Consider the following 16,439-nt stretch of genomic DNA (forward strand, 5'->3'; position numbering starts at 1 on the left):
TATTGCAAAGGTTAATTAAAGGACAAACGGCAAATCCTAGAGCTTTCGGGAGTCTATATTTTGGAGTAAAAGCGACAACCAAAGGATGATCAAATAGTAATAGACAGGGCTTGGTAATGGACATATGCAACTCAGAAAATGCTAAGCTGGGCTAATGTAAAGCTTATTTGATATGACATTATTTTTTCTGTATAGTGAAGAACAATCGTTCCATTATTGTGGCCACCATGTCCTGTTATTCCTAAATCATATGTCTCTTTTCATTTTCTAACCATAATGTACTTATACTGTCCTCATTTTCTATTGTGTAAACAAGTAAACATGACTTGTGAATACAAGAAAACTACTAAAGTGATCCACTTAAAAACCTCTTAGCGTGTGTACCGCCGTTTCTAATTTGGAATCATAAAATGAGTGCACTCTGTTGGCTTCGTTACCTCACAGTCACACTCTATTTTCAATATGGAACAGTTTGTGTTAAGACCTGAATTGTTGTAACCCTTTACTTTCTACCTTCTGATGTCAGCGACTAGAGCAGGTAGACAGTGAGATAGAGAGATGCATCTTAAATAAGAGTATGTTCACACTGATTGCCTGATGAAAGAGCCGACTCGGCTCAGAAACGCGTTGTATGCGACAAATAAATATTTTCCTATTATTTCCTGGCTTGCACTTTATCCCTGAGAGATTGGCAGCGCGGGATATCTCCCATATTCCTCCATTGTGCCTTGCTCCATTGAGTATGTTCACACTGAGGTATTCATGAGGATGATTTCGGTCAGGAAATTGTTGATTTCTGTCATTTTATCCATCGTGCGGAATTTGCACCTAAATGAAGAGGAATGTAGGAGGAGGCTATCAATTCTACTTTTCTGGATTCCAAGCGAAATTGATTAAATCAGGAAAAAATAAAATCCCATTGACGTTAAAGGAGATATGCAGCATAAACCTTTTTTGTCTCCCTGTGCCCAGGCTGCAATAACAAATAAAACAAACCTTAACTCGCCTTCCTGCATTCCCCCGTTGCTCCGGTATCCGTGCTTCAGGTCTATGGGCTCAGAACGTCACAGAGCAGTCAGCATATCGCCGGCCACAGTGATGTCCTGCCTCGGTCAGTGATAGGCTGAGCGAACTGTCATGTAAAGGAGCTCAGGCCGGGCTTCTTTACATGACAGTTCGCTCAGCCTGTCACCAGCCGGCGATATGCTGACTGCTCCGTGATGTTCCGAGCCCATAGACCTGCAGCATCGGAGGAACGGGAGCAACGGGGGAACACAGGAAGGTGAGTTAAAGTTTGTTTTATTTGTTATTGCAGCCTGGGCACAGGGAGACAAAAAAGGTTTATGCTGCATATCTCCTTTTAATGGGTTTTTACTCGAGGATTCTGTCTGAAGAATGAACATGTTCTATCTTCAGGCGGAACCGAATGATGATTATGTATTTTTTTATGTGTATAGCTTCTGTATTTGGCTCACAAACCCCTCTGTTTTGCTGCTTACTCATTCTGACATCCACTGCATAGGAAGGGCTGTGTCCGGGGCTGTACTGTGCTGGGTCTCTTTATCAAATCACTGCAGGCTGCTCTCTAAGCCCCTCCTCTCTGTTTTCACAAAGAGTTGCAATCATAGTCCTTTAAGGTATGTTCCGCATGGAGATTCCGCAGCAGCAGAGTCCTATTGATTTCAATGGGATTCTTCTGCACTGTGCACTCGGCGGAATTTCCACAGAAGATGTTTCTGCTCCGGAAAACACGCTTCCAGAGTCTGCAGAAAGAATAGACATGTCTATTCTTTCTGCGTAGTGTGCACGGAAATGTATTGCCGTCTAGAAGACTGCTGGTGCTCCGCTGTTGGGGCATTGCCCATGTGAACATTGCCCTACAGATACTATAAAGCTCTGTGTTTAGTCACCCAACCTGCTTGGAAAAAAGGAAGGAATTCTCTCTTGCTCTTTTCTTTCTTTCCCTTGTATGCGTTTCATCCACCATCGTATCCTTGTGTTTTAATACTTTCTTGTATTAGCACATAAGAGGAAACTTCTCCCAGCCCACATGTACTTGGAAGCTAACCATTTCAGTTCCTATTAGAGTTTCTTTTAATTTCAATGGAGATCAGGACAACTATTTTAAGATAAAAAAAATAAAAATAAATAAAAATTCTAGAAAATATAACATTCTAATATGGCGTCCATCCCCATAGACACATTTGTAAGGATGTTTAATTTGGCTTTTGGCATGTTAATAGAATACACTTTTTTTTATCATTTGTAAACATCTCGTTCATATGTGACATCTATAAATAAACTAATAAGAAACTTTGTGCACACACTCGATTTCCCTATGTCTCTTAGTTCATATCTAAGTAGCAAGAACTGGTCACAAGTGGAACAGTAATAATGCCTGTCATCCCCTTCACTTTCCCTTCCTCCCACTGCACAGGCTTGGCGATCCACTCATGCATAACTTTCCTTTCATGTTCAAGGGTTTCAAGTAAATTGAAGATAGGGTTTTATCTGTTTAAAGCATGATATAAATATTTAAGAAGGAATTTAAAGTACTGTTTTACAGATCCTGCATTATTTATATTTGCACTCTCTTTAATAATAAAAAAAAAAAAATTGGTTTGCATGAAGGCCACTTGCTGAACGGATTCCAGAACATCATTAATCTGAATGCAGGGACAGAAAACTGACATCTCACGGAAGAAAAAAAAAGATCTATGGCTCTTACTATACTTTTATAAGTTATTTGGTGACTGTTAAGGTAGCTGTGAGAAGTCCTCTGCTTTTTTTTGTGTTTAGAATCATAATTATAGTACAGTGAGATGTTATGGCTGGTTATTGTTGTTACCTAAGCTGGCATGTAGCCGACTTCTAATATTCAGTGCTGTATATCTCCCATAGCTCAGTTTTTTGGATTTCTTGACCATGGGTTCTGTATACTTTCCCCAGTATGTTATAGGGGGTACAATTTCTCCTGGAGGAGCTCACCATTACTGTTGTGTGGAGGCCTTAGCACTACACTGTACATTCTGGGGAAAAGGCATATGCAAAGCAGCTCAATCACTAATATTTTTCCCTAAACCTTAGTTTTTTAACTCCAACTACAGAGTTTTAGAAACTGGTTGGGATTTAATGCCAAGTTAGAGATCTCAGCTGAAGAAAAGAGTACCCATCTACAGTGCTGCTTCGGGGTTGATACCCATGTCAGTGCAGAGCAGGGTGCTCTGGCTTGGCTTGTGATAGGTCTGTCAACCATTTAAAGAGTGGTAGAGCTTTTCTTGAGGAGATAACCATTACTGGTGTGGGAGAGAGAAAACACACAGAGGGCGCTCCCTGATGAGGTATATTCACTGGTGTGCACCCTCCACCACACCACAGTGATATACCGACCTTGTTAGTAGTTACACTTGAATGTGCAACAGTAGTGATGATAGAGAATACGGGTACTGGCTGCTGCGCTTCATCCGGTATCGAACTCCAAAACCAGAGGCCGATAGAGGATAACAGGAAACAGGTAAAAATAAATGGTTTGGAAGGTGCTGCTCAGAATTTGAACAGAAAAAAAGGGCTCAAACAGCACAGACAATAAATATTTTTCTTAGTAATGGGGACAACGGGTTTTGGCATTCACTAATGGGGAACTGAGGAACTGTTATTGGACATGAAGAAGGCATTAGTGAATGCCGAAACGCATAGACCCCATTACCAAAAAAAAAAATATTTGTTGTCCTATGCTGCTTGAGTCCTTATTTTCTGTTCAAATTCTGAGCAGCGCCTCCAAAACCGTTTTTTCATTTTTACCTGTTTCCCATTACTGGTGTGCAGGGGTGTGTGAGCTGTGGGGCCACACAGGGCGCCATAGCAACAGGGGCGCCGGGCGGCCGACACAGCTCGCACCAGGTATATGTAATTTGTATTGCCCGACGTGCAGTTCCGGGCGCCAGGCAGGTAACTTCTTCAGACATTTAGCGCTGCTTCGGGCAAGCAGCGCTAAATGCTGGTGTAATGAAGAAAACTGTGCCCTGTAGCGGAATGTGACCCTCCGCACATGGACACAGTTTTCTGCTTTGCAGGCCGCTCCATCTCATTCCATTCCCACTACCCTCCCTCAACTGTGTCCCTATGCGGAGGGTCACATTCTGCTTCAGGGCACAGTTTTCTTCATTACACAGGGATGTTTCACTTACCCCGCCCTCCTCCGCGTCTCTGGTTGGCTGGCCGGCCCGAGTCTGAATAGGGCCGTCGTGCATGTGACGTCCCTCCGCAGACCCGCACAGGAGGACGTCAGTGACATCACTCGTCAGGCTGCCGTCGGAGAGAAGCGTAGGACAGGTAAGTGTGTCTGTGTGTGCATGTGTGGGTGTCTGTGTGTGTGTGGATGTCTGTCTGTGTATGTGTGTGTGAGTGCGGGGGGGGGGGGGGGGGGAAGAACCTGCTACTACCTAATGTGGGGAAAATGCTTCTACCTAATGTGGGGAACCTGCTACTACTACCTAATGTGGGGAACCTGCTTCTACCTAATGTGGGGAACCTGCTTCTACCTAATGTGGGGAACCTGCTTCTACCTAATGTGGGGAACCTGCTACTACCTAATGTGGGGAACTATACTGCCAACCTAATGTGGGGGAACTATACTGCACCTAATGTGGGGAACTATACAGCACCTAATGTGGGGGAACTATACAGCACCTAATGTGGGGAACTATACTGCACCTAATGTGGGGGAACTATACTGCACCTAATGTGGGGGAACTATACTGCACCTAATGTGGGGAAACTATACTGCCAACCTAATGTGAAGAGCTATACTGCACCTAATGTGGGGGAACTATACTGCATCTGATTAAGGGGGGGGCAGGGGACTGATATATATATAAATATAAAAATAAAAATATTTGTCACACAGATTTTTTTCCTCTTTGTGTACGTTTATGGGGGGGGGGCACAAGGTTAGCTCGCACAGTGCGCCTGAACACCTAAGGTCGGCCCTGCTGGTGTGTGGAGCTTCAAACGCCATTAGAACCCCACTGGCCGTTCTGGTAAAAGGGAATATGCAAAGCAGCTCAATCACACCAACTTTTAGGTAGTTTTCCCTAAAGAATAGTTTTTATAGAGAGTTACAAAGTGTGTTGTTGCCTGTAGCAGACATATCTTCTATTAGGCTGGTTTCACATAGGCATAATACTACCAGATTTTTGCATCCCTGTTCTGGACACAAGTCCAGGCACAACCATGTTTCTGATGTCCTGGGTCATTAGAAACATGGTCAGGCCAGGATCTTTGGCAGTAAAACAGATACAAATGCTGTTCTTTTTACACCTATATATAATTACACACAGTGGGAGAAATGTATTAAAATCTGTGCAGAGGAAAATTTGTCCAGTTGCCCATGACAACCAATCAGATGGCTTCTTTCCTTTTTCACAGGCCTTCTTAAAAATGAAAGAAGCGATCTGATTGGTTGCTATGGGCAACTTTTCCTTTGCACAGGTTTTGATAAATTTCTCTCAGTGTTTAACAATTTTTTAAATCTTTTTTTTCTTTATTTTTACCTAAAATTAGCCAAAATTTAAAGCATGCTAATGCTAATTTAATGGGAAATAACTTGGACTTGCATTGAGGGTGTGTGGCCGTGATGTCACGAGCGGGCATGACCATGATGTCATGAGCCTTTGGCGCTGCACCCGATGCTCTAAACGAACGCCGGGTGCAGCAGGGAGATGAAGGTAAGATATCTAGGCATATTTTGGAATCTACACCCCTCAAGGCATTTAAGAAGGGGTACAGTGAGCCTTAACATCCCACAGGTGTTTGACAACTTGTTGTTAAATTCGGATGTGTTAATGAAAAAAATACATTTTTTCACTAAAATGCACTTTCCCCCCCCCCCCCAAAATTTACAATTTTTACAAGAGGTAATAGAAGAAATGGGGTTACAAATTTTGGGGGGCATTTTCTCCTGAGTATGGAAATACCCCATATGCGGACATCAAGTGCTCTGCTAGCGCACTACAATGCTCAGAAGAGAAGGAGCCACATTTTGGCTTTTTGAAAGCAAATTTTGCTGAAATGGTTTTTGGGGGGGTTTATCACATTTAGGAAGCCCCTATTGTGCCAGAACAGCAAAAACAACCCCACATGGCATACTTTTTCGGAAACTACACCCCTCAAGACACGTGAAAAGGGCTACAGTGAGCCTTCACACCCCACAGGTGTTTGACAACTTTTTGTTAGTCGGATATGTAAGTAAAAAAAAAAAAAATTTCACTAAAATGCATTTTTCCCCCCCAAATTAACTACTTTTACAGGAAATTGCCCCCCAAAATTTGTAACCACATTTCTTCTTAGTATGGGAATACCCCATGTGTGGACGTTAAGTGCTCTGCAGGCGAACTACAATGCTCAGAAGAAAAGGAGCTTTTGGAGAGAGAATTTGTTTGCAATGGAATTCGGAGGCCATGTGCATTTACAAAGCCCCCTGTGGTGCCAGAACAGTGCACCCCCCCCACATGTGACCCCATTTTGGAAACTACACCCCTCACAGAATTTAATAAGGTGTGCAGTGAGCATTTATACCCAACTGGTGTTTGACAGACTTTTGGAACAGTGGGCTGTGCAAATGAAAAATTACCAAAATTACCACTGTTCCAAAAATCTGTCAGACACCTGTGGGGTGTAAATGCTCACTGCACCCCTTATTACATTCTGTGAGGGGTGTAGTTCCAAAATGGGGTCACATGTGGGGGGGTTCCATCGTTCTAGCACCATGAGGGCTTTGTAAACGCACATGGCCTTCAATTCCAGCCAAATTCTTTCTCTAAAAGCCCAATGGCGCTCCTCCTCTTCTGAGCCCTGAAGTTCGCCCGCAGAGCACTTTACATCCAAATGTGGGATATTTATTGAGGGGGTTACAAATTTTGGGGGGCTTTTTTCCTATTACCCCTTGTGAAAATGAAAAATTTGGGATAACACCAGCACTTTGAATAATTTTCGTTGAAAATGAAAATTTTTTATTTTTTCATTAAACACTTGTGGGTAAGGGGTATAGTTTCCAAAATGGAGTCACATGTGGGTGTTTTTTTTTTGCGTTTATATCACAACCGCTGTAACGATCAGAAACCCCTGTGCAAATCACCTCAAATGTACGTGGCGCTCTCAATCCTGAGCTTTGTTGTTCGCCCACAGAGCATTTTACATCCACATATGGGGTATTTCCGTACTCTGAAGAAATTGCGTTACAAATTTTGGGGGTCTTTTTTCCCTTTTACCTTTTGTGAAAATAAAAAGTATGGGGCAACATCTGCAAGTTACTGTAAAAAATTAAAAATTTTTACAATAACATGCTGGAGTAGACCCCAACTTTACCTTCTCATAAGGGATAAAAGGAGAAAAAGCCCCCCAAAATTTGTTAGGCAATTTCTCCCAAGTACGGAAATACCCCATATGTGGCCCTAAACTGTTGCCTTGAAATACGACAGGGCTCCGAAGTAAGAGAGCACCATGCGTATTTGAGGCCTAAATTAGGGATATCATAGGGATGGACATAGGGGTATTCTACGCCAGTGATTCCCAAACAGGGTGCCTCCAGCTGTTGCAAAACTCCCAGCATGCCTGGACAGTTAATGGCTGTCTGGCAATACTGGGAGAAGTTGTTTTGCAACAGCTGGAGACTCCGTTTTGGAAACAGTGCCGTACCTTATGTTTTTCATTTTTATTAGGGAGGGGGGGGGGGACTGTGTAGGGGTTTGTGTATATGTAGTGTTTTACTTTTTATTTTGTGTAGTGTCGTTTTCATTGAGGGTATATTCACACGGGTGGGGGTTCACCGTGAGTTTCCTGGTGGGAGTTTGAGCTGCAGCGGAAAATTTGCTGCATCTCAAACTTTCAGCGTGAAACGCCCGCCCGTAAGAATGTATCGTGTACATTCACATGGGGGGGCGGGGCAAACCTCAAGCTGTTGCAAAACTACAACTCACAGCATGCCCTTTGGCTGTCCATGCATGCTGGGAGTTGTAGTTTTGTAACATCTGGAGGGCAGCAGTTTGGGGACCACTGTGCAGTGGTCTTCAATCTGTGCTCTTCCAGATATTGCAAAACTACAACTCTCAGCCTGCCCAGACAGTCCAGGCATGCTGGGATTTGTAGTTCGGCAACATCGCATGCTGGGACTTGTAGTTCGGCAACATCTGAAGGGCCAGATGTTACAGAACTACAACTCCCAGAATGCTTGGGCAGTCTGGGCATGCTTGGAGTTGAAGTTTTGCAACATCTGGAGAGCTACAGTTTGGACACCACTATTTAGCTGTCTCCCAACTGTTCTCTTCCAGTTATTGCAAAACTACAACTCCCAGCATGCCCTTCGGCTGTCTGGGCATGCTGGGATTTGTAGTTTTGAAACTCCTAGAAGCAGCAGAGAATATCACTTTACGGCGATTTCCACTTGCCTGCTGCAGCTGCCGCCTCCACGTGGGCCTGACGCCGGTCCCCAGTCCTTACTGCGGTGCCGTCCCCCTGCAGCTTCCGGGATCCTCTTCCCTCACTCTGCCCGACTTCTAGGGGCGGGCTAAGCGGGGGATCTGAACCTAAACCCCCACAGTGAGCGATCCCTGTGATTGGTCCACAGGGACCAATCACAGTGATTGCAGACATGGACCATCCACAGATGGTCCTGGGGGGCTTCCAGAAGTTGTCCCCTGCTGGTAATAGCGGGACTTCTGCCAGTTAACCTGTACGATGCAGGGAATTAACCTGAATAGATAGAGATATCCCAGTCCGGAGGCTAGGTTATTACCTCAACCCTGACTGAAGTTGTGGGAATAAAGTATAATCTAGTGCTATAGATGAATTTGTGCCGTCTCATTGCTTCTTTGTTGAGATATTGCAGGAATCTGACCAGAACAGTATAAGAGTTTTAGGGAATTGATGGTATGCTGCACAGTAACATGGTCTGATGTGTAGTTTAGCATCACAGGTAACTGTTCCCTGTAAATTACAATAACTGCCTTAAGAAATGGTCACATTCAACAGTAGGACATTTATGGAATATACTTTAAAACATATTTTACAGGTTTGTTCGGTTCCAGCTATACAAGGCAAACTGTATGCCTGGGGTGCGTCTTGAAAAGGTATTGTCAAATAGGCATTGTGCTATTTAATGGATGATGCAGGAGAAGACGGATTCTGGAATGAGTAATGAGAAAGGCATAAGGAAGTTATTGCTTGTACTTACATTTTTCATACGAAAGCAGCACACTTTTCTTTAATATCATTTCTTAGATTTGCTGTATGAAAATAAAAGATTCGTAACATGTTGGGTTTTGTCAGATTCCATTCTGGGGTCCTAGGTTCAAATCCCATCAAGGACAACATCTGCGTTGGTTTTTTCCCAAACTCTAAAAAGATACAGATCGGTGAATATAGATTGTGAGCTCCAATGTGGACAGGGACTGATCAGAGTGATGTAAAAGTACTGCCGAATATGTTGGTGCTATATAAAAGAATAAATAAATATTATTATATAGTAGTCATACACTTCCCCTGAGGCTGTGTTCATGCATTGTGTTTTTTCTATTTTTGCTGTGATTTTCCCAACATTGTACCACAATTGTGCAAATCATGGTAAAAACCTGCATTTTGGTGGACTTTGCTGTGATTTTTCAAAATGGCAGCACATTCAGCCAAAATTTTTAAAAATTAGTAAAAAAATTTTTAAAATGTTAACACAGCCTAAAAACTTCAAATCTTCATAAAACATTTCAATTGTGGTTAAAGGTCTCCTCTAGAAAAAAATATTTTTCTAATAAACACACTTTGAATAAGAAAACGTAAAATTGTGTGTAATTTGAACTGATACCAAGACATTCTGGATTGTGCAAAAATAAGTCAACTCTTTTTGCAGATTTCCTTGACAGAGTCCCATTGAAGTTAAGTAATTCTGTGCAAATTCCGCAAAACTGCCAAAAATCGGTCGCCGTCATGGCAGAACAGATTCTGAGCAGATGCACAGAAATTCCACCATTTGAGGCTAGGTCTCTCTTTTGCCTGCGTTTTTTGGACCAAAAAACGCGGTAAAAAAGGCCAAGAATACTATTGAATTTTCCTGCATTTTTGTGTTTTTTTTTCTAGCGCTTTTACCTTTTGTATGGAATTTTTCCTATTTCTGTGGCCACCCCTTTTTTTTTTAGCTCTTTAGTAAAAATAAGATGAAAAATGCCAGAAAAAAACACAAATGCAAAACTGACATTGGGCCTCATTTACTTAGAGTGTAGGGTTTTTACTAGTGGGAAAAGTTGTTTGAGGGTACGTTCACACGGGCGGAATATTTGGCGGGTTTTCCGCTGCGTATTTGAAAGTGGGCAGGCTCTTCTCGGCTGTCCGCAGCAGATTTTTCGCAGCGGAATTTACGTTGCGAAAAATCCACCACAGTCCCTACTGACTTCAATGGGGCTTGCGGCGGATTTTCCACAGCGTAAATTCTGCCGTGGAAAATCTGCTGCGGACAGCCGAGAAGAGCCCGCCCACTTTCAAATACGCAGCGGTAAACACGCAGAAAAATCCACCCTTGTGAATGTACCCTCAGACTTGCAGGATTCTTCTCTATTTACTATTGGGAAAAGTCGGGAACATTTTCTGACCAGCTTTTTCTAGGTGGATATTTCCAGCCATTTATCCACAGGATTTTCTGTGAATTCAATAGTAAATCGGTCGGGTTGTGAAACCTCCCCCCTTTTTGGGCCGGTCATGCCCCCTTTGCAACAGACCACACCCCTTTTTCAGCTTTTCACGGTGCAATGTCGGGTTTGTTGGACTTTCCATGCGCAGACTGGCACAGACACTCTGCGCCAAAATAACCAGACAAAACTGGTCGGTTTCAGCTTAGTAAATGAGGCCCGTTGTGTTTTTAATCTGTTAAGGACATAGGACGTTCTCTAACGTCCTCACTACCTGGGCTTTAATGCCCAAGGACGTTAGAGAACGTCCTGTTGTATTTCCCATCTCTGCCGCTCGCCGGGCAGAGATCGGAACTGGATGCCTGCTGAAATCCTTCAGCAGGCATCCAGGGCAAACGCCGAGGGGGGCCATGTAGGCCCCCCATGTCGGCGATCACCGCAAATCGCAAGGGAAATCGCCCTTGCGATCTGCAGCGATACCGGGCTGATCGGGTCTCTGGGACCCGACCGCCAGGTAATTTCGCATGATCCCGGCTGTCACAGACAGCCAGGACCATTCTGGAGTATAGGAGCGAGGTGGCAAGCCTGCCACCTCCTCCGATCCCCTGCGATCCGTCGGTTAACTAACTGACCAATCGCAAGGGGGGGGGGGCGGTTACTTCCTCCCGTCCTGCCCGGGCCCTGGAAGTCCGGAGAGGACGGGAGGAAGACCGGAGGGCGCGGCGGGGGACGGGGGAGTGCTGGGGACCAGCCCCGGTACTTACCTCGCCCCTGAAGACCCGGATCCCGGCGAGGAAGATGGCGGCGGCGGCGACAGGTGAGTTGATCTTCAGCCGCGGTCGGGCCCTTTACAGCAATGCACGTCGCCGTAAAGCGACATGCATTGCTGTAATGGGACCCTGTATACTACAACTCCCAGCATGCCCAGACAGCCCTTGGCGTCTGGGCATGCTGGGAGTTGCAGTTTTGCAACATCTGGAGGTCCACAATTTGGAGACCACTGTGCCCTTCCAGATGTTGCAAAACTACACATCCTCAGCATGCCCTTACAGTCCAGGCATTCTGGGAGTTGTAGTTCTGTAACATCTGGCCCTTCAGATGTTGCAGAACTACAACTCCCAGCATGCCTGGACAGTTTTGGCATACTGGGAGTTGTAGTTTTGCAACATCTGGAAGGGCACAGATTGGGAACCACTGTATTAGTGGTCTGCAAACTAGTCCTCCAGATGTTGCAAAACTACAACTCCCAGCATGCTGGGAGTTGTAGTTCGGCAACATCTGGCTCTAAAGATGTTGCCGAACTACTACTCCCAGCATGCCTGAGAATGCTGGGAGTTGTGGTTTTGCAACAACAGGAGGCACACTGGTTGGGAAACATTGTCTGTTTCCTAACTCAGTGTTTCCCAACCGTGCGCCTCCAGCTGTTGCAAAACTATAACTACCAGCATGCACTGATAAACTGTGCATGCTGGGAGTTGTAGTTTTGCAACAGCTGGAGGTCCCCCCCTGTGAATGTACAGGGTACATTCACATGGGCAGGGGCTTACAGTGAGTATCAGGCTGCAAGTCTGCGATGCAGCAAATTTTGCGCGGCAGCTCAAACTCGCAGCGGGAACTCGCTGTAATCCGTCGCCCGTGTGACTGTACCCTAAAAACACTACACTAACACAAAATAAAATAAAAAGTAAAAAACACTACATATACACATACCCCTACACAGCCCCCCTCCCCAATAAAAATGAAAAATGTGCGGTATGCCACTGTTTCCAAAATGGAGCCTCCAGCTGTTGCCAAACAACAACTCCCAGTATTGCCGGACAGCCGTTGACTGTCCAAGCATGCTGGGAGTTTTGCAACAGCTGGAGGCACCCTGTTTGGGAATCACTGGCGTAGAATACCCCTATGTCCACCCCTATGCAAATCCCTAATTCAGGCCTCAAATGCGCATGGCGCTCTCACTTTGGAGCCCTGTCGTATTTCAAGGCAACGGTTTAGGGTCACATATGGGGTATCGCCGTACTCGGGAGAAATTGTGTTACAAATTTTGGGGGGCTTTTTCTCCTTTAACCCCTTATGAAAAGGTGAAGTTGGGGTCTACAACAGCATGTTAGTGTAAAAAAATAAATTTTTTACACTAACACGCTGGTGTTGCCCTATACTTTTCATTTTTACAAGAGGTAAAAGGGAAAAACGCCCCCCAAAATTTGTAATGCAATTTCTCCCGACTACGGAGATACCCCATAAGTGGGCGCAAAGTGCTCTGGGGGCGCACAACAAGGCCCAGAAGGGAGAGTGCACCATGTACATTTGAGGTGATTTGCACAGGGGTGGCTGATTGTTACAGCGGTTTTGACAAACGCAAAAAAAAAAAAAAAAAAACACTTGTGACCCCATTTTGGAAACTACACCCCACGCGGAATGTAATGAGGGGTGCAGTGAGAATTTACATTCCACAGGTGTCTGACAGATCTTTGGAACAGTGGGCTGTGCAAATAAAAAAAAATTGTACAGCCCACTGTTCCAAAGTTCTGACAGACACCAGTGGGGGGTAAATGCTCACTGTACCCCTTGTTACATTCCTCAAGGGGTCTAGTTTCCAAAATGGTATGCCATGTTAGGGTTATTTTGCTGTCCTGGCACCATAGGGGCTTCCTAAATGCGACATGCCCCCGAGCAAAATTTGCTCTCCAAAAGCCAAATATGACTCCTTCTCTTCTGAGCATTGTAGTTTGCCCGTAGTGCACTTCAGGTCCACTTATGGCATACCTTCATACTCAGAAGAGATGGGGTTACAAATTTTGGGGGGTATTTTCTGCTATTAACCCTTGCAAAAATGTGAAATTTGGGGGGAAACACACATTTTAGTGAAAAAATATATATATTTTTTTACATATGCAAAAGTCGTGAAACCCCTGTGGGGTATTAAGGCTCACTTTATTCCTTGTTACGTTCCTCAAGGGGTCTAGTTTCCAAAATGGTATGCCATGTGAGGGTTTTTTGCTGTTGTGGCACCATAGGGGCTTCCTAAATGCGACATGCCCCCCGACCAAAATTTGCTCTCCAAAAGCCAAATATGACTCCTTCTCTTCTGAGCATTGTAGTTCGCCCGTAGTGCACTTCAGGTCCACTTATGGGGTACCTTCATACTCAGAAGAGATGGGGTTACAAATTTTGGGGGGTATTTTCTGCTATTAACCCTTGCAAAAATGTGAAATTTGGGGGGAAACACACATTTTAGTGAAAAAATATATATTTTTTTTACATATGCAAAAGTCGTGAAACACCTGTGGGGTATTAAGGTTCACTTTACCCCTTGTGACGTTCCCCAAGGGGTCTAGTTTCCAAAATGGTATGCCATGTGGGGATTTTTTGCTGTTCTGGTACCATAGGGGCTTCCTAAATGCAACATGCCCCCCAAAAAACATTTCAGAAAAACATACTCTCCAAAATCCCCTTGTCGCTCCTTCGCTTCTGAGCCCTCTACTGCGCCCGCCGAACACTTTTCATGGACATATGAGGTATGTCCTTACTCGAGAGAAATTGGGCTACAAATATAAGAATACATTTTCTCCTTTTTACCCCTTGTAAAAATTCAAAAATTGGGTCTACAAGAACATGCGAGTGTAAAAAATGGAGATTGTGAATTTTCTCCTTCACTTTGCTGCTATTCCTGTGAAACACCTAAAGGGTTAAAACGCGGACTGAATGTCATTTTGAATACTTTGGGGGGTGCAGTTTTTATAATGGGGTCATTTGTGGGGTATTTCTAATATGAAGACCCTGCAAATCCACTTCAAACCTGAACTGGTCCCTGAAAAATAGTGAGTTTGAAAATTTTGTGAAAAATTGGAAAATTGCTGCTTAACTTTGAAGCCCTCTGGTGTCTTCCAAAAGTAAAAACACGTCAATTTTATGATGCAAACATAAAGTACACATATTGTATTTGTGAATAAATTTTTTTTTTTATTTGGAATATCCATTTTCCTTACAAGCAGAGAGCTTCAAAGTTAGAAAAATGCAAAATTTTCACTTTTTTCAGCAAATTTTGGAATTTTTCACTAAGAAACGATGCACGTATCGACAAAATTTTACCAATAACATAAAGTAGAATATGTCACGAAAAAACAATCTTGGAATCAGAATAATAGGTAAAAGCATCCCAGAGTTATTAATGTTTAAAGTGACAGTGGTCAGATGTTGAAAAAACGCTCCGGTCCTAAGGTGTAAAATGGCCTGGTCCTTAAGGGGTTAGAACTGCTATGGGAGAAAAATGCCATAGTCTTAATTTGCTGCAGCTCTTAAAAACCAGCAGTGAGCCCAAAAATAAATAAATAAATTAAAAAAAACACCACCATAGAGTAGTGAAAAACAAAAAAGAGAAAAGTGGGTATTGCATTTTACAATTCCTTATTGACTTGCATCTAACAGTGTTTTTTCACAAATAAAACACTGTGGGGCAGTGAGGGCATTTTTACAATAGAAGATAAACAAGCGGAAACCTAGCATGAAAGGATTTTTTTATTATGTTTTTTTTTCTAGGAGAGGGTGGGTTTGGGAAAAAGAACAAGCATTATCACTGCACTTTAGAAACTAGGGATACACACAGGACGTTTTCTCAACATCAGAGATTTTTAATATAATCCCACACACCATGGTCCTATTGTTTTATTTCCATTTAAATTGTTTCCTGCTAAAATTACCTATTATTACAACTGCCATATATTAAGTAGAAGAACTGTAAAGTATAGCATGTTGTTTCGGGACGCCTTGGTGCCCTCTAGTGTTACAGTATTGGTTCATGAATCCAGGTCATTCAGCATTCTGTTTAATGTCTACACAGTGGACATTAGTAAAGTCAGACAGCCGCAGTACCTTCATACATATACACTGATCCCTCAACTTACAATGGCCTCAACATACAATAGTTTCAACATATAATGGTCTTTTCTGGACCATTGTAACTTGAAACCAGACTCAACATACAATGCTATGGAATCTGTGAAATGTGTCAATGGCTGGAAGAACCAATCAATCAGAATGGATATTTGACTGGTAAAACTCGTGTATTCCTAAAGTGCATGCACTGACTGGTGTCTGGTAGCGCCCCCTACAGTACAGGGAGGTATTACATGTTCTGTACTCTTTACCTGTATTACTGAGGTGTATGCACTGACTGGTGTCTGGTAGCGCCCCCTACAGTACAGGGAGGTATTACATTTTCTGTACTCTTTACCTGTATTACTGAAGTGTATGCACTGACTGGTGTCTGGTAGCGGCTTCTACAGTACAGGGAGGTATTACATGTTCTGTACTCTTTACCTGTATTACTGAAGTGTATGCACTGACTGGTGTCTGGTAGCGCCCCCTACAGTACAGGGAGGTATTACATGTTCTGTACTCTTTACCTGTATTACTGAAGTGTATGCACTGACTGGTGTCTGGTAGCGCCCCCTACAGTACAGGGAGGTTTTACATGTTCTGTACTCTTTACCTGTGCCAGGGTTAGCTGCCCCTTTGGGCATCAGGTGAGGGCGGCTCCATTTTCCTTTCCTTTTTTTTTTTTAGGACATTGCGTGTTCTGTACAGGACCCTGAAGAAGCTCCTGTCCTCTACATAGACCAGTGTTTCCCAAAGAGGTTGCCTCCAGCTTTTGCAAAACTACAACTCCCAGCATGCCCGGACAGCCAAAGGCTGCCCGGGCATGCTGTGAGTTGTAGTTTTGCAACAGCTGGAGGCACCCTGGTTGGTAAACACTGAAATAGACAGTGA

At 43.7% G+C, this 16,439-nt stretch overlaps 1 protein-coding gene across 10 annotated transcripts in view; it reads left to right on the top strand.

Moving 5' to 3' along the window:
• GRIP1 (glutamate receptor interacting protein 1) overlaps positions 1-16,439 on the top strand; it is a 598,139-nt gene that overhangs the window by 338,088 nt on the left and 243,612 nt on the right. The window lies entirely within an intron of this gene.

This window comes from Hyla sarda, chromosome 4 (assembly GCF_029499605.1).
Source record: "Hyla sarda isolate aHylSar1 chromosome 4, aHylSar1.hap1, whole genome shotgun sequence".
NCBI lineage: Eukaryota > Metazoa > Chordata > Amphibia > Anura > Hylidae > Hyla > Hyla sarda.